We start from the raw sequence: 26,665 nt of genomic DNA on the forward strand, positions 1-26,665 counted from the left end.
GTAGAAGGCACATTGTGTTGTGTGAAAATTAATATTTGGATGTTTGCATTTATATAAAATAAGAAAGAATCCTTGGCTTCTGGCAGAACTATATCACTATGTATAATAATGGGACATGTTGTCTATGGATGCTTGTAAGTGGAGACAGATTGGGGAGATTGGGGCAGATTTAAATATAAAATTAGAGATCACCACAGTAAAATTCCCCCACTCTCCATTCATGGATGAAAGTTATGAAAAGTTATGGTTTTCCGTTTGATTCATATGCCTGTAAAAACCCCATAGAAATGAATAGAGAGCAGGGCAATTTTACTGTGGTGAGCTCCAATTTCACACTTGGATAAATCTGCCCCTGTGATTTTAGCAGTTCTGAACATTTCCCTCATAGGAAGACCCTTTAGAAAAATCAGAATTACAGTGCTCTAAAGTGTTTGTGTTTAGTTGCATTTCTGAGTCTGCATTTCTGCTGCCCCTGTGCCTTCGGGGTAAGGTGGATGGGACCAGAATACAGAGCCAAAATTCCAGTTAAAAAAAAGAAATGTTGCTCTTAGGCTGCCACACTATGCCAATACTACCTGATTTTGCTCCAGATCCATAGTCTTTTGCTGCTTTGACATTCTATTGAGAGTTTATGGCAGGAGAAACTGCTAAAAAAATTCACAAAACGCATTGAAGTCAATAGGTGACTTTTTTTATGCACTGCAATTTTTATTCCCTCAGCATTTTTTACATGCAACTTTTTTTCTCACTCCAAATGCACTAAAGTCAATGGGTATTTTTTTTTTTGCTTGTTTGTCTCCATGTTTTCCATGGCATATTTTTGCAAAAAAATTTGCTGATGGCGAAATGCAGAATTTCAATGCCAATCCCTACCTGGTAAAAAAAAATTCTCTCATCACTAGTCTTTACTACTATGACGTTTCATCTTCATCTTAATTTATAAGAATTTTTAAAAGTTAGAAATTACCGACTTATGAAAGATCAGATTGGGGGCTTCTATAGTTTATTAAAGATCAATCAAACCGGCCGATTGGAACAATTTATCATTGCCAACAGTCTTCATTTATATTTTAGAAAAATGGGCCTAGATATCAAATCCCATTACTACAGTCGGGGTTCTTTTTTCCAGTATATTTGACCATTAGAGATACCAATTATATTGATGATAAAGTTCACCCAAGAAGAACAGTTCTACACTTTAGCAGGTGACTTTGACAGCTACTGAACCAAACATGTTTACTGCACAGGCAGTGCCCCCAGTTATCAAAAGTAACCCCTTATCTGCATTTGTAGCAGCCATTTTTCCCAAGCACTCTGTTATTTCTGTTTTCTGTAACTGAGTGCCTTCACTTATCCAAAGAGCTTCTAAACGTTTCTAAGTACAGTATTTTCCCTAACAGTCTTTGCTAGAAAGGCTCATTATCGATAAGTGAAAAATCAACATAGCATTTATCATACACAGGTGTATTGAATTATATGGCTGTTGACATGCAGCAGATCTAAAGTTACGGATCCTAAATATGAAGCAGGGAAGAAGTCTGCCCTTTTATCACCGGCCGTTGTCATGGAATCTGGAGCTGGAAAACAAAAATTAATAAGTAAGTGTTTACAGCTCTGGAACAAGTAGTTTATATAATCTGCATTTTCAATGCCCATAACCATAAGGTATCATTAGATATTTTGCACAGTTAGACATAGGGAGATATTGTCAAAACCTCAATCGCACAAAACTCAAATATTTTATTTTGCATCCAAATGCTGAGTCTTCCTCCAAAAATATGAAATCCTTTGTGGGTTGATTATGTATTTTGTTGTTGCTTTTAGACATGAAAGACAAACACAGATTGCTTTGATTTTGTTTCATTTAAGTTTCTATACTTTTAAATAATCAAAGGCAAAGATGGCTTATTTAGAGCATTAGTAAAACATTTGATAAGTTGCTTTTGCTCATTATTGTGGCTCCATTGTTATGTGTGCAGATTTGGCAAGTACTAAATCAATCTTCCGTTATCTATACCTAGGGTTGATGGTGACTCCTGCGATACATACATTGACAAATCAGAAATTCAGCTTGAAATATGGCATGAAACTGCCTTTTTTGGTGCAACTCTCGGCATTCAGCTTAATCCAATATTGCCTGCGAATTCTGACCAATTGTGAACACGCTGAACTTGTATGAACTTGAGCTACTTAAATGCAGTTTCCTGGCACAAGAACAAGGCAGCATATGTATCATAACAGTGATAATTATACCCTCCTTACAGGACATGGGGAAGTTTGGCATTTCCTACAGATAGCAGGATGAGTAAGTGCTCCTGTATGTGCCATAATTTTCTCAAGGCACTAAACTAAGCTTTAAAGGACATATGTAGCATAAGTGAGAACCTATGAAGTCTTCCAGTTTAACCATTAACCATATCCTCACTTACACAATGTATAAAAACATTCCAAAAGGGCAAGTTTCTTTATGTATGTATTTGTAACATAGTCAGGAGGTTAAAACACCATCATTTACCCATGACTGTCCTACAGATCTAAATAGGAATTAAGCTGGCCATACACGCACCGATATTATGGTACGAAACCTTGTTTCCTAAAATATTCAGGGCATGTATGGTGGCTCGACAAGATGACTGATATTGCAAAGGCTGCGGATATCAGTCTTCTCATTGATTGGGCGAGTTCAGGCCCGGATTTGTGGCGAGGCCACAAAGACATGGGCCTAGGGTGGCACAAATTTAGGGGCAGCATGCTGCCCCGCCGCAACAATTTTGACATTTTGCTCCCATATGGAGCAATGGGGCTTTTATGCCACCAAAGGTTGCAGGAAAGATTGTAATTGCTACATGTATGGCCACCTTTAGGGATCTGCCAGCTCTCAGAGGGGAAGCGGGACTTATTAGGCCTAAACACAAATAAATCTAGTTTTATTATTTAGTTTTAATTAGTTTTTTAGAATGGTTCCACAATGAGGAGAGCCATACCAACAAAGAAGGCAATTTAACAAAACCATAGATACATAGATTCATTATAGAACCATCGAATTATCAATACTCGGTACACACCTCGATCTTGTGTCACCTGGCTTTAGTAAGGCAAGCTCATAGCATATGCTTACTCAACAAGCAGCCATTGGTACAAGTGTGTGAGAAGAAGTCTATATGCTTGAAGCCACATAGATAGGAAGGACACACCAAGAAGCTCCATCTAAGTGGAACCAAGAAGATCCATCTAAGAACACATTTCTACTAGCACTTTTGCAGTTGTGTACCTTACTCCATAGAGTCTCCAAAACATATTTCAACAAATTTCCCTCTAAGTCAGTGTTCCCCAACCAGTGGCTCATGAGCAATATGATGCTCTCCAACCCCTTGGATGTTGCCTCAAAGCAGGTGCTTATTTTTGAATTCCTGGCTTTTGGGCAAGTTTTGGTTGCATAAAAATGTGAATGTTGCTCACTGGTAAAAAAAGGTTGGGGATCCCTGCTCTAAGGTAAACAGCCCATTGGTAAGTAACCCAGTACAACATTTAATTCAGAGAGATCAAGCTAAAGAAAAATACTCCCCTCCTCTGAATGATAACAGAACCCTTCTCTGTAGCCTCTAGAAAATGTCTACATGTCATTGCACAAATGGCATTTTTATTGGCATTTCCTTAAGTGATCTTGCACGTATTTATTTGCTTTGCTGATCTATTACTTGTACTGACTATTTGTATGTCTCTGGCTCAGCTGATGGGAGCCTGATTAGCAGTGGGAATATTATGTAAATGCAGCTGCTTTTTCTTCTGGTTGGAGAGATTTTAATGATACCCCTGTTAAAAATGGTGCAGAAAATGGCAAGATTACTACACAAAGGGGAATTAAAAAATACAGAATTGAAAGTGATGTGATGCTTCTCACTGACATGTCCAGCGTGCCACCTGGCAGCGAGTCAGCAAGAAAGCTCATATCCACCGCTGTGCCCATCAGGGGCATGACCTGATTTCTGCTGTGATCGCCCTTCAGAGATCAAAGTGGGATTAGTGTAATTGTACCATGTTTGCAATGCACATCACTGGGTTTTTAAACCTTCTCTCTCTCTCTCTCTCTCTCTCTCATCTTGCACATAATATAGGCAGATAGGAAACAGCAAGAAAATTGAAACAAAGAATTGTAACTATGTAAGATGCTTCTTATGCCAAGTTGATAAAGGAAAGGGGTTTAAAGTTCAGATTCTTGTAGGAATTTGAAAGAGCTAGTAATACCATAAAGCGAAAATATTTCAATGTAAATGTTACAACACTTTATATGATTAAAGCTTTCACTGCATAAGGGCGTGGAGAGCCATAAATTATATTTGGCCCTTGTTTACCACTTAAAGGGAAAGTATACACCTAAAATAGCCCTTTCTAAAAATGAGCGCATTAAAAACAAGACAATTGTGTAAAAATTACATTCTGCCTACTGTTTCTAAAAAATCCATATTTTCCTATTGTTTGCCATCTTAAATCATTAATTTAAAAGGTGGACTATGTTCACTGAACTTACCTCTCCCTTTCTTTATAAAAAGGTCAGTTTGTTCAGATCTCCCAATTTACTTTTAAACAAACAAATCCCTCCCGTCTCTAAGCAGAAGCTTTCAAGAAGCTCATTATCAGGGGCTTCTCAGTGGATTGGTCATCAGCTCCTTTAAAGTTCTTTGGGATCAGGAAGTGACAGGAAGTCCTTAAGTGAAACTAGCTTCATATTCTTGTTTTGTGCCAGAAACTGTGCCCTAAATATTTCTTAATTAAAACAATAGGCAAAAAGTATGTTCAGCACAAACCCTATTCGTTCAGCTCATGTTGAAAAGGGGTGTATACTGTCCCCTTACACCTATGTATTCTTAACAACTTACCCCTGCAATGCAAACTTGTGTCCTTCAGCCCTAACAGAACTTGAAAAGAAACCCCATGGTAAAAAATGAAACCTTACTCTATATGGAGAGATGCCTGAGTTTGGTGACACTGCATACTTGGTGACATGGGCATCATTTAGAACATGCAAGCAGGGTCTGACTGGGGGGTGCAGGGTCCACCAGGGCTTCTGCCTCAGGGGCCCCTGCAGCCCTGAATGCCGCCTTCACCCCTCCCCCCCCCAGCACTCCAGGATAAAAGACAGTGGGAAGACCCATAGCTAGGTGTTATGTACAGAGACCACTCACACTCATCTGAGCTGTGCTCTGCACCTGGTGCCAGATTTTTATTCTGCATCATGCACCTACTAATGTCCTTGCTGTATAACCCTAAGGGACACAATTTAGCAATCCAGGACTTGTGGCTATTGTCTATATTTTGGATATTTATAGAAAATAATGTAAAAGATCAGTGCTGCTGATTGTTCATTGTTTAACCAGACATGAAAATCTCAAAGCACTGCAAACTGAATTGTTTGGCATCTATGGCAACTGAGAGCTGGTGAGTGCAAGTTTGCTGGGCACTATAAGAATGCCAAACAAAATCCGAATGATGGCTAACTATATGGAATAACTAGAGGCATGGATTGTCAGAGCCATAGACCTACTACAGTGAGAGATAATGAAGGGTTACCTGCTTACGTCCTTCTTAAGGAGTCAGATAGCTTTGTATGGGTTAAAGCAAGACAAGATAGCTCTTTAGTGTTAAGATGGTAGTGTGGTAAGGTGTATTTTATTTCTAATCACAGAGATGACTTTACACAGTGATTAACTTTCATGGAGGACTCACTACAGCCAATGCAACTAATTGAATATTTTTGCCCGAAGAAGGAATCGCAACCCACATTTATGCTAACTAGTTAACATTAAGTATAAGTGACCTTCTTATCATCACAAAAAGCAGACAGGTCCAAAAAGTAAATTTGTTTTTTTTAAAAGAACTGCATGGCAAATTACATTCCTGTATTTCGAAAACATGACAAGGGCAGCGTCAAGTCTCTGCAGGAAGAATAACCACCAACTTACACTTACCTCATGCTTATCTCCATTTCTGGAACCCTTTCCCCCCGAGACACAATAAAGACATCCAGGTTTTGGAATAGAGAAGGTCACAGCTTTAATTACAGATTAAAATACATTTATATTAGCATCATCAATGTATTAAATTGTTTTAACTTTTGAGAAAGAACATATCCAAGGAATGCTTGCCCAAACCACCACTGCTATACTCCTTCCTGGGCTACCTGGCATGCCGGCCACCCAACCCCTTAGGGGGCAGATGGGCAAGTGAGAACCAGGTAACCAATTTGTCACCCCTCTTGCGGGACCCATGCCCGACAAGAGCCTGCATCAGCACCAGTCGGCTATTCAGCCGTAACAATCCATGGCCATAGGCCCCCCGGGCAAGCATTCCACCACCTGCAGTGACAACAAACATTTTTGGACCCAAGTGAGTCCCCACATGACACTATTATAACCTCTCCTATAGGGCGGGTTGGAGGGACGCTGCTCCACTCTTCCAAAATGGCGCCACTTCTTTCACGAGCTGCGCCTGTAACTCCTCTCCCCCCACTACTGCGTCACTTCCTGTTCCTCCGTGCCCTCTCACTGCCCTCCTCCCTGCACTGCGGGCTGTCCGGAGCACCTATAATTGATACATAATGGATCCAATATATTTTTTGCTCCCTTTAAATTAATATGATCATCCCAAATCTTCCGGCTTAAGACATTTCTATTTAATTTCTTTGCACTAATCAGTCCTTAGTGATTTATTTTATTCATGCATTCAGATTTAATGAAATTTTAATATGCTGCAATCAAAACAGCCACAATCTGGTTCTATTTGCTTGCCTTCAGTGTCAGTAGTAAGCACCATAAGACTCCCTGCTCCAGCAATTATTATCAGGGGCAACTCATAGCAGGAAACAATATATTTCTTTACAGTGAATGCCCTTGCCATTGTGTAAATGTTGGAAACACAAAGGCCAATACACGGCCCTTACGCATGGCCAGCTGCACATATGCCAATGATGGTGAGCTAGTAAAAGGTAAACAAATGTTCCTATTTTTGAAAATGTATGCGCTTGTTCATTATGAATTACTAATTAAACACAAGACCAGGGAATGTGAAATGATCAATCCCCTCCTTTTCTTGTATGGTGGAAATTTGCCCAGGTGACACACAATATTATTTACTTTTATTGGCCTTGGAGTGTACTGATTTTTTCTATTTTCGAAGAGTTATTCTTTATATGGTTGTATCACTTTAAAAATGTGTTGGTTCTGGAGATCTCCCTCCCAGAGAAGAGGTGGCGATCAGCACAGAAGCCCTAGTACCTATGACTATTAAAATAAAGCAATGTTTTACCAGGTTTTTGTTGCCCATTATATACACCTGCATTGACTCTTGTTGTGTATTCTACCACCAGTGAAACCACCAGCAAGGTAATGAGTCAGGTTCCCTGCATTTATCCTGTTTGTTTTTTAATTAGCAAGAGGCGACAATAAAACTTTTTTGCATTTGGAGCCACAAAGTCTGAGACTAGCCCTATAATTATGTGATTAAGTGTAATTATATACTGTAGGTGCGCACTGGTGGACCCATTTCCCTTTTATGCTCAAGCATTATGGCCCAGCTTCCTTGAATAGCAATATACAGAATGTCCTACTCTGTGGCTTGCAAAATCTGTGTATATAACCAAGTGCACACTCTTCAATGCGTCCTGAAAATATTTGTTGTTATGGGCAGTACAGTAGGTAATACAACCACCAGGCACAGGAAATGTTTCGGTTACTTTTGCAAAAAAATGATATATATAAATATGTATTATTTAAGAACCCACCATGGGTCCCTTTGCTATGAGGGACAGATATTCAAGCAAGGCACAGGCAAAAGTGCTGCAAAAATTTGCCGCAACACAAATTCACAGAGTGATAAAAAAAAGTTGCAGTTATGGCAAAAAAAAGTTGCATGCCGCAAAAAAAGTCATGCAGTAGCTGCATTTCGCATATTTTTCACCATTTCGCATATTTTTCGCCAGTTGTCTAATTTTTTGCCAAAGTGAAATGCGACAGATTCATTCATCACTAATTTCCAGATAGCAGATCCCTTACCTGTGCTAGACCTATAGGCCATTCACCATTTTTGTTCTTAAGCTACTCCGGTGGTGTTTTGGCCTTGTGTGTGAGATCATTGTCCAGCTAAAAGATACACATTTGGCCAGGCTTTAGCTTTTTAATAGATTGATACAGGTTTTCGTGTAGTATTTAGCACCATTATTAGTATATTTTCATAGCACTGACATATTCTACACCAGTTGAGCTTGCAGTCTAAGGTCAATATCACATTTACACAAATTATGGTCAATTAACCTGTCTGTATTTTTTGTAAATGTCCGGCGGGGAAATCCATACAAACCCACATGAACATACAAACCCCATGCACAAACCTTAGGCCCAGGTCTGCAAGGCAGCAGTGCTAACCACTGCACCACTGTACTGTAACACCAAATAATGTACTTTGTAAATGTATTACAATAATTAATATATAATGTACTGTTGCCTTGCAGTGTGTTTGCTTTAAAAACACTACTATAGTTTATATAAACAAAGCTGCTGTGTAGCCCTGGGGGTAGCTTTTCAAAACAAAATAGGGCTAAAGGGCACAGGTTACATAGCAGATAACGGATAAGCTCTGTAATGCGCCATTGTATTATACAGAGCTTATCTGTTGTCTGCTACATAATCTGTGCCATTTCTACTTTTTTCCCGATTGAATGGCTGCCCCCATGGCTACACAGCAGCTTATTTATATAAACTATAGTAGCCTTTCAGAAGCAAATACACAACTTTTTACCAGTGCAGGGCAAGAGCACATTATATTTTAATTACTGTAAAACACTTTTACTTTTTGGTGCTACTGACCCTTTAAGATGCCCATTCCTTGCTAATGCAATGTAGTCCCAAAGTCTGATTTTTTTTATTGTTCTTAAGATTCTTTATTCTAAGATAAAACAATTGTGCCTAAAAACCATGTTACCCAGTTATTTCCAGTGACTGAATATAATGTGATATGGCTCCATGCAATCACCCCAACTGTGACAAAGAAGCAGTTAATATCTCTTTCGGAAGCAAATAATATTTTTTTGGCAGTATTACCCTAATACAGTACGCAAAGAGTCTGTTGGATATAAAGCAGCTGCACAATTAAAACATAAAAATAACATCAAATTAAGCAAGTGTTCCTATTAACAAAAGCAATCTGTGTTTCCCTGTCAAATAACCTGGCCCTGTTTTTCACATCAGGGTTACATTAAAATAGCCCCAGACAGTATTTGTAAACCATGTCCCTAACGTGTTTGGGAACAGGCAGAACGAGAATAGCATCTGATTTATCAAAGGACTTCTGTGGGGATGGTAATAAAGTTATGTTTAATTTCCCTACTGGCAAATGCTTCAATAAAGGAAAGAGAAGACTAACAATTTTGCCATTGTGTGTCCATTTGGTTGAATATACAGCGGTAGGAAAGCTGATAATAATATACTGCTCTCTCTTCAGAGGACTATGGTTCTATCACAAGCATGCCAACATTTCCCTCTGTGTCAAGCATTTTACCTGACATGCCAGGGTACACGTGGGGGCTGAACATGGGGTATATCTAGTGCGCCTATCTCTGTCTGCCTATCTCCTTTACAAATGCTAAAATGAATTTAAAATTGAACATTATTCACAAATGTACCCTATACAGGCTCTTTGGAATCTTGTATCTTTGTGTTGTGTTAGGGTTTTTGCAAAGATGACAGCAGTTCTAATACCTGTAGCAACCAATCGGCAAGCAGAGTTTACTGATCACCTGTTTAAAGCAAACATTTTATTGGTTGCTATAGGTTACTGCACCTAGGCAAACTTTTAGTGTTTTCATTATGTATGGGAGTAAAGCTGGCCATACACGCACCGATTATATCATACGAAACCCCGTTTCGTACGATATTCGGTGCGTGTATGGCAAGTCAGCGAGACGAACGATATCACAGGAGGCTGCTGATATCAACTTGCCGATCAGGCAGGTTAAAAGATTTTGAAGGCGCCTGAGCAAAATCTGCCTTCAGGGCTGAATCGGCAGAAGGAGGTAGAAATCCTATTGTTTCTACCTCCTTATCTCCCGTTTCAGCCCTGAACGGTTAGGGGCCAATTGTACGATCTTTCGTGCGACCGATGGTCGCACAAAAGATCGGAAATCGCCACATGTGTGGCCACCTTAACCCCCAATCTGCCCTGGCCCTTCCTAATGTTCCCTCAGCTACTTTGCACAAACCCCACTCTTTTGCAACCTTTGTATCTTGCCCATCTCCATCTCTGGGCCTCCCTCTGCCATGGGGAACCTTACCTGACTGCTGTACCCCTGTACCCTGCATATGTCTCTGCTATAGTTTCCATTTGGCTTACTAAGGACTAAGGGACTGCTTTACCTGCTTATGTTAGTGCCCTCTCTCTTTCTATTTGTGCCAGTCTGTTCTTTCTGTTTACATTTGTTTCCTTCTGTTTTCTCTTGTTCTTCCCCGGCCACAGACAGACTCCAGGGTGGGCATAGATAGTCTGAATGTGATTCAGTTGCAGAGAGGGGCTGCTGTGGATCATGTGCTGCTGGAATGGTATATTGCTGTAGATGTGCATTACATCAAGTTCACCTATCAATATGATGTACATATTATGCCTGCAAATGACTAGCAAATGTACATGTCACAATTAGCTTACGCTTTAACAAGCTCATGTTACATGCTTAAAGGCACGCTAACCCCTTGTATAAATGATGGCACTCCTTTCCTCAAGCTTGACAACTGTACATTAAATGATACCGATTTATTTAAATACTAGCTTCTTTATAATGCCACCTTTAACCTATGTTTAAGTGTATAGTAAGACAGTACCGATAGAGCACCATGCTTTCTAATTGTGCTTTCTAGCTGTATTGAAATGGAAATATTAAGAGAAAATGTTTCAGATGACGTGCCTAGTATTTTTCAATTCAGTGGCAGTAATTAAAAGGTAAAAAATTACCCCCCTAACACAAACTTCACTCTTCTGAAGCCAGTTGTTACCAGTAACCCACTGGTGTGTATTTTGAGTTGACAATCGACTGTGTTGATATTGTCTTTTCTTTGTGCCACTGTTTGCTCTGGGCCTACACATGGAATCACTGTTTGCTCTATATTGGCGGCACTAACTGATCACTGCAGGAAGGTATAACTGTAGGGGTGTCCATTCAGACATTACTGATGTAGTGTTTCCTAAGTCACCTAATAACTACTCATCAGAGCTTTCTTGTGGTAAATGCCATTGCTTGAGTGTGTGGCTGCCGAGTCCTAAATGTGCAAATCACCAAGTACCTATAAATTCCTTTATGCTAATTGAGCCTAGCTAATGATCCAAGGGCATAACTAATGATCCAAGGGAACTTTCCCTTTAAAAGAAGCCAGGCTTGCTCCTTATGTGCTATACATTTTCCTCATTTGGGTGAGTTCTTCCTTTTTGTTTAATGTGGTTAAACAATTCTATATTATGCCATCTGACAACAATCTACATCTAATACAAGACATTCCTTTAACAAGTTTCTTACACATGGCTCAGCTGCAAGGAAAATAAATCATTGTGCTCTCTGCACTGACATGTCAATACTCCCGCAAAGAGCCTCATCCCATTCTGCACACCAAAGCTCTAACACTTCAGCTTCTATACATCAAGGAGCTTTTTAGCTTGGCAGTTTACAGGTACACGATTTCCCGATTGTGTGTAGCAGTTACCTGAGGATATAGCATGACAAGGGGAAGAGAAATTAATTGTGTGAAAATGATTTATCATATTTGCATTAGATAGTTCAGTGGTAATGAGGCGCTGCAATGAAAGAAAAGGTAAAGCAAATCTGAGCAAACAAGCCCACAGTACTTTTAAACTATAGGTGCTTAATTATTAAAGAGCCTTACAATCAGGGCTGTATTTATATATATATAGTAACCGTGGGACTGAGTCTAAAGCGGCAGATTTATCTGGGTGGACCACCAGTGCCTATATATTAAAAAAAGATAAATTAAAAGACAATTCCCCACCCACCATGACAGAGCTGGGGGGGAACCTCTTCATTTCACAATTGGCACATGCATAGTAAACAAAAGGGTCCGTACATGCACCAGTCACCAAAGGTGGGGTGCGCAGTCAGAGATCCAGAGCCTAGGGCAACACTGGACAGAAATACAGCACTGCTTACAGTACCTGTTATTGGCTTAAAGTGCCATTTTTTACCTAGCATATGGTTTGGTTCACCCAACATGTTGCATGGCTTACCTAGAAACCATTTGTGCCCAAAGTCAAACTGGCCCTATACCATGCCCATTCCCCATTTCTGTATGACATCAAAGCAGAGAAGCCGAGGGAAGGATAGATGAGAGATTATGGAAAGAGTAGCGACTTATCCCCAATATGTAATTGAAGGTACTACATTTTCCCCTAGGTGCAGTAATTTATAACAACCAATAAGATGTTGGCCTTTAAAAAAGTTATCAGCTGATTGGTTACTATTTGTTACTGTCCCATATAACCCTGTTAGAGAATAAAGCAGGTGAAGGGAGTAAGAAAAAACTGCTTGCAGACTAGGCCTGTGGCCTAAGGCTTTTCCGTTGGGCGACTGCACCGCAGTCTGAAAGTCTCTGTGCTACAATGCAGTCAAATTAAGAGTCTGCAAATGCAACTAATGCTTGTTAGAGGTTTTATTTTATATGTCAAAGATGTCCACCCTGTAACCCCTGTTGTCGAAATGCGGAGAGTTATAGTATAGCAGTAGTTGGGGCCTTGGGGGCAGAAAGTTGGATGTTGCTAAAATACATGTTCCCTTTAGATTGTGGCCCAAAACTTTGCAATGACAAGGCCCCACACATCTCTAGCTCTATCCCAAGTGCACCCTTTCTAATAGGCCACATAGAGCTTCATGCAAACAGCTTTTACCTGTACAATAAGGTAGCACACACATGATCTGTATTACTATAACAACATTTCTGGATCACAGCTTTCCCCATATAAAAGGCATATTATGCCGGCTCATTTTTTGTGTCCCTGGTGTTTGAATTACCCCACCTCTTGTAGCATTGAAATTGTGTGCTGTTTTTACTGTCAAATCAAACCCTACAAATGTTATAATCGAGTGGTATCTATAGATCTCATGTAAAAAAATTCAGTAATTTGATATTAAAGGCAATGGGTTTGCAAGATATTGGTAAAACAGAGGACTTGATGCAGAGCAGTTAGATTTGGTTGCTAGACTCACGCTGATAATCACGGTGGAAATAGAAATTGTTGTCATTATGTTTTTTTATGTGACATTTGAAAACTGACATTTGCTGCAACAAAACAGAGAGAAAAATTGCAACTGTAAAGTTACGTGCTACAATATTTACTATCAGCGGAAACCTCTGCCATAGCCAGGGAATCAGTACTACTGGACACTGGTTATTATCTACATGCTTAATTTTTGCCCCCACTAATATAGGTCACTAGTGATGAGCGAATCTGTCCCATTTCGCTTCGCCAAAAAGTTTGCGAATCTTTCAAAAGATTCGCAAAACAGGGAAAAATTCGTGAAATGGCGAAAATGTCGCCCATCAAAAAAAAATTTCACGCGGCTATTCTTTTGTCGCGCAGCTATTCTTTTGTCGTCCATGGCTAATTTTTGGACACGCAGCAAATTTTTCAGTTGCAAATTTTTTCATCCATTTCGCGAAACAATCTGCCAATGGCGAATTGCGAATCCATGCCTGGCAAAACATTTCGCCCATCACTATAGGTCACTAGTTAGGGGATTGTAGAGGAAAAACTGTGACTGTGACTCATTCCTAAACTGCCACATTGGCCTTTGAGATTGGCTTACAATTGCCCTGTCTGTGGCCAGTTTAAATAGTACCATGCTTATTTTATTGATTTTTTTTTATTTGTCTAATAGAAAAATTTGGGATGAATGTGCAGGTATTTCCCTTTACTTTTGTTTTAGCTCACTTGTCACTAATGTCCCACAGAAAGAGTTGCCTGCAGGAGGAAACCGCACAACAGAAAGCCGAAGCGCTGCGTAGGTCTTTTCACCTGCGATTCCTATTGCTGCTGGTGGAAAGCCAATTCGGAGCAGTTAGTTCCTGCAGTAGCAGAGATCTATTACGGCTACTAACTCACTCTGTGGGACATTAGCCTAGGAAGCAGTTACCTTCTAATATTGTATTATGGTCCTGTGTAGCATCTTTTTTTAGGGCTCAGGCTGAAATGTTCTGGAAGCTTGCTGTGATTATTATCTTAGTTAGCCAACAAAGGTATCACCTTTACACCATTTTTGTTATGCTTCAAAAGTTGGATCAAAAGTTTTACTCTACAACTTTAGGAACACCACAAAGTCTTAGACCTAGGGCAGCAAAACTTCTAGAGGTGCATCAGGCCCAGACTGGCAATCTGTAGTTTCTGGCAAATGCAAGAGAGGTTGCTGTAAGATGCCACAACAGTTGCCACTTACTGAGGGGTGATCCTTTGTGCCCTTAACCGCCAGGGCCTATTTTAAATCTCATTCTGGACCTGAGACTCATGTCTAGTAAACATACATGGAAACCAGCATAGCTGGTACAATTGCTTAAGATGGGTGTGTTTTTATGCAATGTTACTGGCTAGGCCGGTTACTAGGCTTGCCTGGCATTGTGCCCAAACATTTCAAAGAATTACCTATTCAAGTCAAGGACTTAAGTCCATTCAAATGTAAAAGGAAGGTAGAAAATTCTGCGGCACGCTTTTCTAAATAGCATGCCCACAGCTTTCACATATGGCATTTAGAGTAATGGCACATGGGCATATTGACAGCTGCTGCCTTCTGGGGAAAAACAGTGGTGGTCAAAATGTCCCTGCCCCCCTGTAACTGCTGCCAATGCTACTCAATGAGAAGTGTCACCGTCACTGGTTACTGTTTGTCCCAGGTAGCAGAAGCATTGGGTTGCTCATGGATTGGCTACATGAGGTCTTGCTACAAGAAAAATGTAGTGTGAGGCCTACGTGTTCTCCTGTAAGTAGGGGGCATATGCAATGGGAAAGTCTGTACAGGCAATCAAAATAGGCCCTGGCATTCCATGTACACAGAGGTCGAAACAGTCCCCTCCCAAGAGCCCACTAATTAATGCCTGTCCATGGCATTTTACAGCAGCTCCTTTGGCATTTGCCAGAACCCACAGATTGCCAGTCCAGGCCTGGCTATGAGCCCCAAAAGAAGAGCGGTCCTGTTATTACAGTGGAAGGTTAAGTTTCATAAATTAAATGTCCCAGGTGCCCAAGCATTCCAGGCTTGCCAAGGACCCCTATTCCCTGATTTTAACTCTGGCTGTAGGGTGCCTAAATGCTGCGCCGGATTTCAAATCCACCCGCCCCGAGGCCGCCCCCCATTCGCGCCCCCTCTCCCCGGCGCGCATGCGCGAACAAACCTCCCTGCCGCGCTGCGCCGATGCAAGTGCGCATGCGCGACCATTTAAACTCCTATACGGAGCAGTGGGGAGAAGTCCCCATTGCTCCATATGGCCATTAAATGTTAAAATTTTGTTGGGGCGGCATGCCGCCCCTAAAATTGTGCCGCCCTAGGCCCGGGCCTTTGTGGCCTTGCCACAAATACAGGCCTGCCTAAATGTAAAAAATGTAAAATCTGTTAATGGTTGTGGTAGCTTTGGCATATTTGTGAGTTTTGCTCCATTTGGGAACATTTATGGGAGTATGTAATAATAAGCACCAAGTTTGCCCAGGATCAGTAAACCATAGCATCCAATCAGCAGGTAGCATTTACTGGTTTCCTGTTAAAAATTAAAAATGTTATTGGTTGCTATCAGGCCATCAGGCAGGAGGGTGACCAGGCAGACCACTGCTGCCTATGTGGGATAAGCCTGCAAATCCTTTACAATGTCCTGTTGTCTGGATGAGTCTCTTCAGTGCTCTCAGGGCTTAACATACAAAATGTCAGTCATCACTCGTCAGCCCTAATGTTTCTCGAGAGGGAAGATTTATAGTGATCTAAAGGAAGGAAGGCTAGGATAAAAAGAAAATATTCTGCAAGTGCTAAATCAATAAGCAGTGGATTCTCCATAAAACTTGCACTGAAACTCCAGGGCCAAAACAGCTGCCTTAGTGAATGGTTGGGATTCCAACAGATTCATCAATCTTTTGATACCTATATGTTGGTATATGTAAGAGGTGCTTGTACTATGCAGGAGTCAGTACATTAATGAGGCATCCCCTGTCCCTACATACTAGGAGGCTTCATATGCACTATGCAGTGCGTATGCAACTAATGCCTTCCTCAGGATGGATACTTGATAATATCTATATAATACATAAGAGCCATGAATATCCTGTAAATGATATCCTTATAAATGGTGCTTGGTGATTGCATCAGATTTAAGTGATATTAATATAGTAGTGATGTAATTTCTCTCATATGACTGAAACTGAAAACTTGTGTATTAAAATAAATAATGTACCCCCTTTTGAAAAATATGAGGATATTAAAATTCACCTCCCAATTACATCCCAAATATATTTCCATGGAACTCCTTGTGAGTTATAATATCTGTATATTTTACAATAGGGGGTATTTTATTCACTATATAATACCCTCATGTTTTACAACAGGGAGTACACTATTTTTTGTAATTCTCATGTATGAAGTCATGTGACACAGAATTACTAGGCACCAATTATAACTAATGCAAATTATAATCAGAGTAATATTATAAAAAAAAATAGAATAGTGTGCAGTAATACACAATTCAGTTATAATCACACAAACCTATTTCAGAACACATTCACATATTCAATGTCACTCACACGTACTCGAAAAATCACAAACATAATATAAACACATTGTGTGTTCTGGGTTGTATGTATGTGTGTGTGTATGTGTGTGTGTGTGTGTGTGTGTTCCCTTTGTCAGATATTTGTGATATCAGGGTCCCTTCAGTGTAATACCATTTAACTGGATCTGCTTGAGTATCAGCTAGAAAGAATATTGTCACTACGCCCTTTGTACAAACCACTGGAAATGGTATATTATAAATAAGCCAGTGAAAGCCAAACTGATTTGACATTATTGATTTTACAGAGAATTGCCTTACACTGCCAAGAAACACCCAGCTAAAAGCAGGCACCACTGACACCTATAAAGGTTCCTTGTACAGCTCGGTCCCTGAATACTCAGACAATTCTACTGTTTTAGCATAACCCCGAGATCTATAGTGATGTAGGCAACAATCTCAACAAACCAAGCACCCACAATAGCTGAAGAGAGCACATATTTCCCTTTTATCCCTTATATCACACTTTATCCCTTATATTACATCTTTATGAAAAAAATATATATACATACATAATTTGTATAATATATGTATGTGTGTTTAAAATATGTATGTAATTATATATATATATATATAATGCATTGTAATGTATGCATTCGATTTAAATCTGTATATATATATATGTATAGATAGATATAATATTACAATAGATTACATATATATATGTGTGTGTATTTTTCCCTCTCCAATTCATTTGAATAGCTTTCAAACTAGAAAATGGAAATGTGGCTCCTGCCCTCTATTTCTGCAGCAGCGTCCTGGCAACAGAGCAATTTTCTATCATCAGGGATAAATGGCATCGAACAGAACATTCTGATAAAAGAGAGAAAGGGAAAAAAGAGCTTTAGCCCAAGAAGCCCATGATTGCTGCCCTTCCTGTCTGTCATCCCTTTACAAAATCCTCTCCTCGGAGCCTGAGCCGCATGCTGTCACAGCTAATAATGTCTTCTAGGCAGAAAGGGGGAAACAGCATCCAGGCACAATGTTCCCATTTATTCCACAGAGGGCTGGTTTAAACATTGCACATATCTTTGTTTGGTTCACTGCAAATTAAAACCCAGAATATAGGAAGTTACATGATGCAACAATTATCAGTGTCATATCACTGCCTGCATAGCTGGCCAGGCTACCTTGCATTCAGATGGGCCCAGTGGCTCTCCTGTGCACTGAATGGACAGCACTTATTAGGGTGTGTGGGTGCGACTGTGTGATCTGTGATAGTTGTGTATATGTGTGTGTTTATGGGAAAAAATGAATGCTGGATATATTGAGAAAGATGGATGTGTGTTCTGTGGCATGTGTGCATATGTGAGAGAATACTGCATATAGTGTGATTGGGTGTCAGAGAGGGACAGACTGTGTGTGCTGTGTGCTGTGTGTGTGTATGTATGTTTGGGAATGGGAAACAAAATGCTGTAATGCTGTGACAGGTGTATTTGTTAAAGAGAGAAATGAGTATCTGTGTTTGCTAAAAAAGGTAGGAATAATACCTAAATGTGTGTGTGTGTACCAGCATGCACACACCTATACATACTAATTCCACCACTCATTTCTCTCTTTTACAAATACATATAGAAGGATATGCTTGCTGAGATAGGCATATTTGTGTGCAGAAAAGAGAAGGAAAGCTGGGTTAGTTCTTTGTATGGCATGTGGTTGAAAAAAAGAGGTGTGTATTTTGGGCTAGGTGTTTATATGTGTGTACTGGGATACATGTATATGGGTATACCTGTTTGCTGAGATAGGTGAATGTAAGGTGTGTGTATATATATTTATATATATAAATATAGTCTAGCACACACAGTTCTTTCATGAAAAATTTAAAAAAAAATCTTTATTCAACGTTTCGGCTCAAACTCGAGCCTTCATCAGAAATACTATATATGTTTGTGTGTGTTATACAGAGAAAGATAATTAAATATCAGACAAATGAAAAGAGTAACTATATTAAAGATAAATCTTAATACAGGGATGGAACCTATTATTCAGAAAGATTTGAATTACGGAAAGGCCATCTCCCATAGACTCTATTTTAATCAAATAATTCCAATTTTTAAAAATGATTTCCTTTTTCTCTGTAATAATAAAACAGTATCTTGTATTTGATCCCTACTAAGATAATTAATCCTTATTGGTAGATTGTTTGTAGCAATTTGGTAGATTTAAGGTATGAATATCCAAATTACTGAAAGATCTGCTAATGGAAAAACCCCAAGTTCCAAGCATTCTGGATAACAGGTCCCATACCTGTCCTAAAACTAAAACTATCCCATTGCCTGTTTTGCAGCTGTACTCAGTAGTTACAGAGAAAGCTTTTAAAAATTATGGCTGGTTATATTCAGGTAAGGTCCCATGTTTCTATAGAAACCTAGAAACCTAATAGTATAATAATAATAGTATAATAATAGTATAATACAGTAATTATGTAGTATAGTGGAATATATATATATATTCCACTATACTACATTTTATATATATATATATATATATATATATATATATATATTTATATATATATATATATATATATATATATATATATATATATATATATATATATATATATATATATAAAACTGGAGAGAACAGAGAATATAGAATATATACACATTGCATATGAGAAAAGAATACAGAATAGTGTTTGTAGGTGTGTAAGCCTAAATAAATATAACATAAAACAGTTTAGATAGCAGTACAAGCTGTAGTAGAGTATGAGTCTCTATCTATAAAGGCTAATGATGTATGAATACCCTGTGTCAGTAGAGCCCGTTTATAAGAACTAACAGTGCTGCAAATACAGAATTGGTGTCCTGGGTTTGGAAATACAGAGTGGGTGACAGGGTGCCTGGGTGCCATGGGTTGGAGACATGGGGGTTTAATCCAGGAATAGTGCCCATACTCCTGAATGTGAGCATCCCGGCTCTGGGCCCGGCTAGTGCTACCTCTCACATACACACATAGGCGGGTAACAGGGCACAGGCCAAGGGCCACAGTCTGGGGGGATGATGGGAAGGGACGTGCGGCTGCCCGGGAATGTGCTGCCTCTGCAAAGTGGCGCAATGTGAAGCGGCCGGTGGGGGCGCCCTGTGCTGCTCCCCTTTTATTACATTGCACCCCCTTTGCCAATAAAACAGGTCGTTACGCGATATAAATTCCCCCGCCTGGGCAGGCGGCAATACTAATAGCGCCAATAAGTGGGTTATCGGGCAGTGCCAAGCTGCTGCTATGTACCAATCCGCGCTAGCGCAATCGTCTGCCGCTATAAACGGCGGATACATTCTAATCACCCCAACACTAAACTAGTCCTATCTCCATTTGCATAAATCAGTGGGATTGAGAGAGAGAGAGAGTTTTTAATGATAGATTAGATAGATAGACAGACAGACAGATAGATAGATTAGATAGATAGACAGACAGACAGATAGATAGATAGATAGATAGATAGATAGATAGGTAATAGTAATAAGGATAATACGTGCATTAAAGCAGCATCTGCCCTTCAGTAAACACCCCACTGAGCGATTTCCCTCTCTTCTCGTTATATATACAAGGAGCGGATTATTTGAGTGACATTGACCAGAGAGGACTTAAATTGGCCAGTGTTGCCTGGTATTTACATAGTGCATATTGTTCCCATAGGTATTGGTGTCTGCACCTCTGTGCACCTGTTTGATTGCAACACCAGGTAACTGCACTAATCAGAGCGCAAAACAGCACCATGTTCTCACCTCTCCTTGGCTAGAAACAAGATCAATAGCGTCGCCTACTTTGCACATATTACTAGGATTATTTACTGGTACTGCAATTTCTACAAAAAAAAGTAGAATTTGCCATGCACACTGTGAATAATTTCCATGTATTCAAGCTATAGACTTAAATGTGATATATACATAGATAGATAGATAGATAGATAGATAGATATAGATTGATAGATAATAGATAGATAATAGATAGATAGATAGATAGATAGATGATAGATAGATAGATAGATAGATAGATAGATAGATAGATGATAGATAGATAGATAGATAGATAGATAGATAGATAGATATAGATTGATAGATAATAGATAGATAATAGATAGATAGATAGATGATAGATCGATAGATGATGATATATAGATAGATAGATAGATAGATAGATAGATAGATAGATAGATAGATAGATAGGAAGATAGATAGATAGATGATAGATAGGAAGATATACAGATAGATGATAAATGGATAGATAGGAAAATCTATAGATAAATAATAAATAGATATTTTAGTGTTTTCTAATTTTAGCCTGGAGATGGCTGGTGCCCCGAGTAGAGCAAATAATTGTACTAATCCCACCAAGAGAAATGTGCATGCATTTGAAGTGAACTAAAAATAAACTGAAGATAAACAGAATGTGGGGGGGGGGGGGGTCGACATAATTTTGTGCAATTAAAGAGTCTGTTTTCACTTGCCAGAGAGCTGAAACAGACATTGATTTTTCTCCCCTTAAACGATTTTCTCTTGTGACAAATTAATATAAAATTTGATGGAGATGGACAATTCTTTGCATTTTGCTTTATCTCTGCCTGGATAGGAAGCTTTAGTGGCAGCTTTGTGTGCACCTCTGATTCACTTCCGGGGCATTAAATAGGATGAAAAGTAGGTAATAAGGAGTTAACTGTAATAGAGGCATTTGAAAAGGACACACGGTAAAAACACCAAAAACACCAAAAACAGGTACCAACCATAATACAGTCATTTATGCACAGCCCTGGTCACTATATACCATTCCATCTGTAATACCAAGATTTTAATATATACATTGTATATTGATATTGGTAATATCCGTACTCTGAATCATGACCTGTTAATTCAATCCAATAATGGAAGCGGACCTTAAACATGGACAATCACATTCTAATAATGTTCCTACTTTCCATCTCTCAGACCTTCTTCAATGTCAGGACAGCTGGTATGGAGACTGAATTATTATATAAAACGTATAATATAATATTATAGGCATCTTATTTTACTTGCATTCCCTATCATTAAACGTCTCCACTGCTAAATAATTAGAAATAATAGATCGATCACCCATGAGCAGTAAAGAAGCTGCAGCCATCATAAAGAACATAAAGAAAAACACTTGTATAATACAGTACTATCTTATGTTTAAGAAGTGGCTCACACACACACACATATATATATATATACACACACACAGTTACATAAATAAATAGATATTAATATTAGGTACTGCTACCTTAGTGGCTAAAGACTAAAGTGCAGGATTCCAGTGCCATTTTTAACCTTTTGCCAGTGCAAAGTAAGTCACATATATATAAGACATATATATACCAGGCGAAATGAAACATATTGGTGGCATAGGTCTATGTTTCCTTTGCGTGTTTATTTGTACATGGGATTAATAAAGCAATATTCATTGCTTTATTAATCCCATGTACAAATAAACACGCAAAGTGTGCGCAGAGTGAGGCAGGTAGGTATGAGGCAGGCACAGAGCCCGCACTGTAGGAATGTATATTATTTGCAATATACTTCCCGTCTCTGCTACCACAGGAAACATTAAGGAGTCCTCCGGGGTAAATAGGGATTTGTTGTAAATACATTGGAAGGAGACTCACAATGGCAATGGAATCATTTTTCTTGTAGGGTGGATGGGGTAGGGAAGAAGGGCCGGCATATGGCTACCAAGCTAAATATAGCCCCGGTTTCCTGTTGCTGTGTGTTCTTCCTGCAAGCCTGCTTTATCATGCCAAAGCCCCCAAATCATAAATCACACAGCCAAGGTATTCAGCAGCGTTAGGGCTCCCTATTCTCCCTGGCAGGGGGACCCCATGCACAAGAATTCTAACATAGCACTTTAAAGGGATAGTCCTGTAGATTCCTTCCATCACTTCCCTGAGCAAAATATATTAGGGAATGTGAGATTCTGTATTTCTTTAATTGAACTACACACAATCAATCAATTATTTATCTATTTTTTCTATCTATCTATCATCTATCTATCATCTATCTATCTATCTCTATCTGTCTATCATCATCTATCTACTATGTACTTTTACACTTGTATGTATATGTACAAGGCTGCAGGCTAGTTGTTCATATAAAGGCCATGGTTTCTAATATGTGCATATGCTACAGCAGAGGGCTAGTTTTAGTAATACACAGGTTTCAGTGAGTCATGTGACATCACTAAGCGCCAATTATAACTGCTGACACATTCAGCGCAGTTTACAAGAACATTTTTTACAGATAATGCATAGGAATTATGAGACCCAGCAACCAAGGCATGTTAAACAAAAGATAACCCTTATGTTTAAATGAAGAGATTGAACAAGGGTAAGGAAATAGCTGTATGTCCAGCCTGAGGTCCTGCTACTGTTGTTGAACTATAACATTTAAAAAAGGAAAAAGGAGGCCGCCCCTTGTAGCTCATGGAGACCAGCATTTAACACCCATAGAAAAAAATCTACATTTCTAATATTAATCCGCAAATGAGATTTAGCAAAGGACTGATGCTTTCCCTGAGAGAGGCTGCTCACAAGGCCCTTTGAGAATGTTTAGCAGAATTCTTCCTTTTCCTATTGGTAGTGTAAGGGTTAACATACCTAGCTGTGTCTCTGGCCTGGGATAATAGGGGGAAAATGCTGTCTAGGTGTAACAGATATTACATTATCCACACCTGCCTTTCCAGTTAAAATGCCTCCCTCCCACACCTCTTACAGATTGCCTTTAAAAAAAAAACCTTCATCCTTTTTTGAATGCTAAAAAGCGTATAAAGGCCCACTCCTACGGCCGATTCTTCTTCACAGCAAGCGAAAAACACCCTACAACATGGGAACAATGGGCGGCATTGAAAAGCCCAGGGATGGACAGTAATTAAACAGCGGGGGATCCCATCCCTGCAGGCAATGGCCTAGAGTTCAGCACCTTAGATGTAGCGGAGTAGAACATACCCCCAGCTTCTTGCATTCTGGTGCCACCCAAAAACACCCCACAGCACATTACAATCCCATAAGGTGTGGCTCCTTTAGCTTTCTCAAGGGGACACAACAACAGACAGAGAAAAGAAAGCAATAAATATTTACAACAAACTTCACTTCATTCAGTCAAGAGCCATTAACATCAGCCAATCAACATAGGGAAATTGTAGATTAATGAAGGTACATTTTCCCTAATTAAAAATGGAAAAGGAGTAACACAAATCTAGTGTATTCTGCCTTATCTGTGAAGCATATACATTTATACATGGGTGTGTGTATAGTTCTGAGTCAGACTAGCCCAATTTATATCTTATAAATAATATACAAGTACCAACGTTTTGACTTTAGATCTTTGAGTCCTCGTTTCTGTAATTGTATTTTCTATAAGGACCCAATCGGGGGTCTCTCAACCTTTATCCAGACCTCATTCTTTCTAATTCCTTTATGCTCTTGGCTGTTATTCTTTATATTTGTGAAACTGACTTTGGGGATATAAGCTTCTGTTGTCTGCAGTGGGACCCCTAAAACAACATCCTTGGACACCAGAAATGCAAGCTAAAAAGGAAAGCCACACAAGTGCCAGTTTGCCTGGAAACATATGCACCTGTAAGATCCAAAAGCAAGAGGGGATAACAGGCTGGCTGCAGGCAAAAAAGCAGTAAAACTGACTAACATACCTGCTCCTGTTCACTAACATGAAATATGAAACAAGTCAAAGAAAAGCCTCATTTTTTTCCATGTCATTTTTATTAGAGTGTATATTTTTGTTCATTGTAGTTTAGTAAGTGAGAGGATCAGGTTACTGCTATTTTTGCTTTAAAGTGGAACAATTGTTAAGGACAAATAAGAAGCACCTACAGCATTTAACCTTTTCAATGCCCCGGCAATTTTATGTTTAAATGGACTAATAACAATAACTTCGTTTTGTGACACAGAAAACAGTTGTCAAATGGGGGACCCGATTTTGCATTGAATACATTTATGATAAAACCTGATTTATTTCCTCAAAGTAAATTTAGGATACAAATCCCAACAATCCCGAATTCTTCACAGAAAAAAATATAAACTGATTTTATTGCACATAATACATTTGAAACAAAGCCCTGATTTTCGAAGCAATATTAATAAACCCGGGATTTATAAAGAATATTTTTTTGTCTCTCACAATACTAATACAAATATTAAAGTATTATTTACGTTTGCTCTGAATTTTTTCAAAGTACATTTTCTGCGAGCCAAGGCCACAAACTATATATTTGCAGTGATTCCTTATATGTAACAGAATTAATATAACATATGCTTTAATTTTCCAGAGTCACAGAAAGCTGTGACATTTTCTCCTATTTTGTATACGATGTAATTAAACCAAAACCTTTTTTAAGCACAAAAAACTATTTCTATTTCTGATTTTACACGAATTATCCATTTTTAACTGAGCCGCCAATTTATAACACAATGCCAAAATACCACACAAAAAAAAAATACTGTTTATTAACATATATATAAAAATAATCAGGCCCCCTTGGTCTGGGCTGGCAAACTCACTAATGCATTATTTCAATTACCGACCTCATCGCCTCAGACAGAATATATGGAGATATTTTCAGAGTGCTTACCGAGGAAACTGGATTCTATTAAATGAAGAAAAATAATAGGGATAAAATCCAACAATTCTGTCCACAATCGAACGGTTCCGCTTAAGGAAAACAGAAATACTGTTCAGTTCTGGTGACATTCCATCCACAAGCCAATGATAACGTTCAGGGATTTAAATAAGTATAGATCTACTCATTCGTTCCATACACAGATTTCCTACTTGGTCGTTTAGTTGCTGGCACCTGAAGACCAACCTGCTTCAATTTCTTCTCCCTACAGAAGATTCCAAATCCTAATCTAGATCCAGCATAGCCCAATGTGCAAAGTTTAGTGTCTTACCCAGTCCATCTTTGGAACAGAAATGGTACAAGCAGCTGGATGTGCAGATATAAATCCCCTAGCAAATAATAAATGGATTAATAATAATAAGGTATGAAGTTCTTTTTATAAAAATGAAGTGAAACTAAATGCTGCAGTTAGACAACCATTTTGATAAGAGGATAATTGAGGCGACACTGGTGTATAATTAGAGGATAATTTATGCTATATCCACTTTTATTCCACCTCCCAAAATAAACCCAGTCCATAATCATTACAGGCAAATTGTTCTGAATTTTATAGTAGCAATTTGAACAAAGTACTGCAGTTAATCATGGGAGATTTTTTTTTGTGTGTATTCCTGATTAGATCTCTAATTGCCTCGCTACGAATGCAAAAATACCTGCGAATCGGCTCTATTTTTATCATTAACAATGTTGACAATAAAATAAAATAAAAGTTGTATTTAGAATGCACATATTTTGTGGCTGTGATGCTTTCACTTGTGTAGTAGCACAGACTCATCAGTATTTGCCAAACCACTAACCACACTTGCATGATGCGCATACATCTAATGACATTACCTCGCCCGAGCAATGCGCCACTGTCACTAATCCACATATCTAAGGGAACATCTCATTTATTGTTAAGGGATAAAATAGAAATTGTCTGCATTGCCAGACTGGCTATACAGCAGCACCTGCATATACTGGGGGACTAAACAAAAAGTATTTGTAATGCAAACTAAAAGGAAGGGGGGTAAAAATGTTGACTTGCTGCAAATTAGCCAGTTAGCAATGCACACCCGTGGCAGTCAAGCGGTTAAATGTCAGGTGCCAGTCTTAACCATTGATTGTCAAGAACGAATTGATCTGGCCTATATATATATATATATATATAAGAAAAGTGGTGGCATACAAAAACG

General features: G+C 39.0%; 1 long non-coding RNA gene across 1 annotated transcript; it reads right to left on the minus strand.

The window, feature by feature from the left end:
* Positions 1–1,013: 1,013 nt before the first annotated feature.
* On the minus strand, positions 1,014–26,577 carry LOC116411699. The gene is made up of 2 exons (XR_004223296.1): positions 25,443–26,577; positions 1,014–1,577 (listed from the first exon to the last, which is right to left on the minus strand). It is a non-coding gene; the product is annotated as an uncharacterized LOC116411699 (long non-coding RNA).
* Between the last annotated feature and the right edge of the window lie 88 nt (positions 26,578–26,665).

The sequence above is a fragment of the Xenopus tropicalis genome, chromosome 6 (assembly GCF_000004195.4).
Source record: "Xenopus tropicalis strain Nigerian chromosome 6, UCB_Xtro_10.0, whole genome shotgun sequence".
NCBI lineage: Eukaryota > Metazoa > Chordata > Amphibia > Anura > Pipidae > Xenopus > Xenopus tropicalis.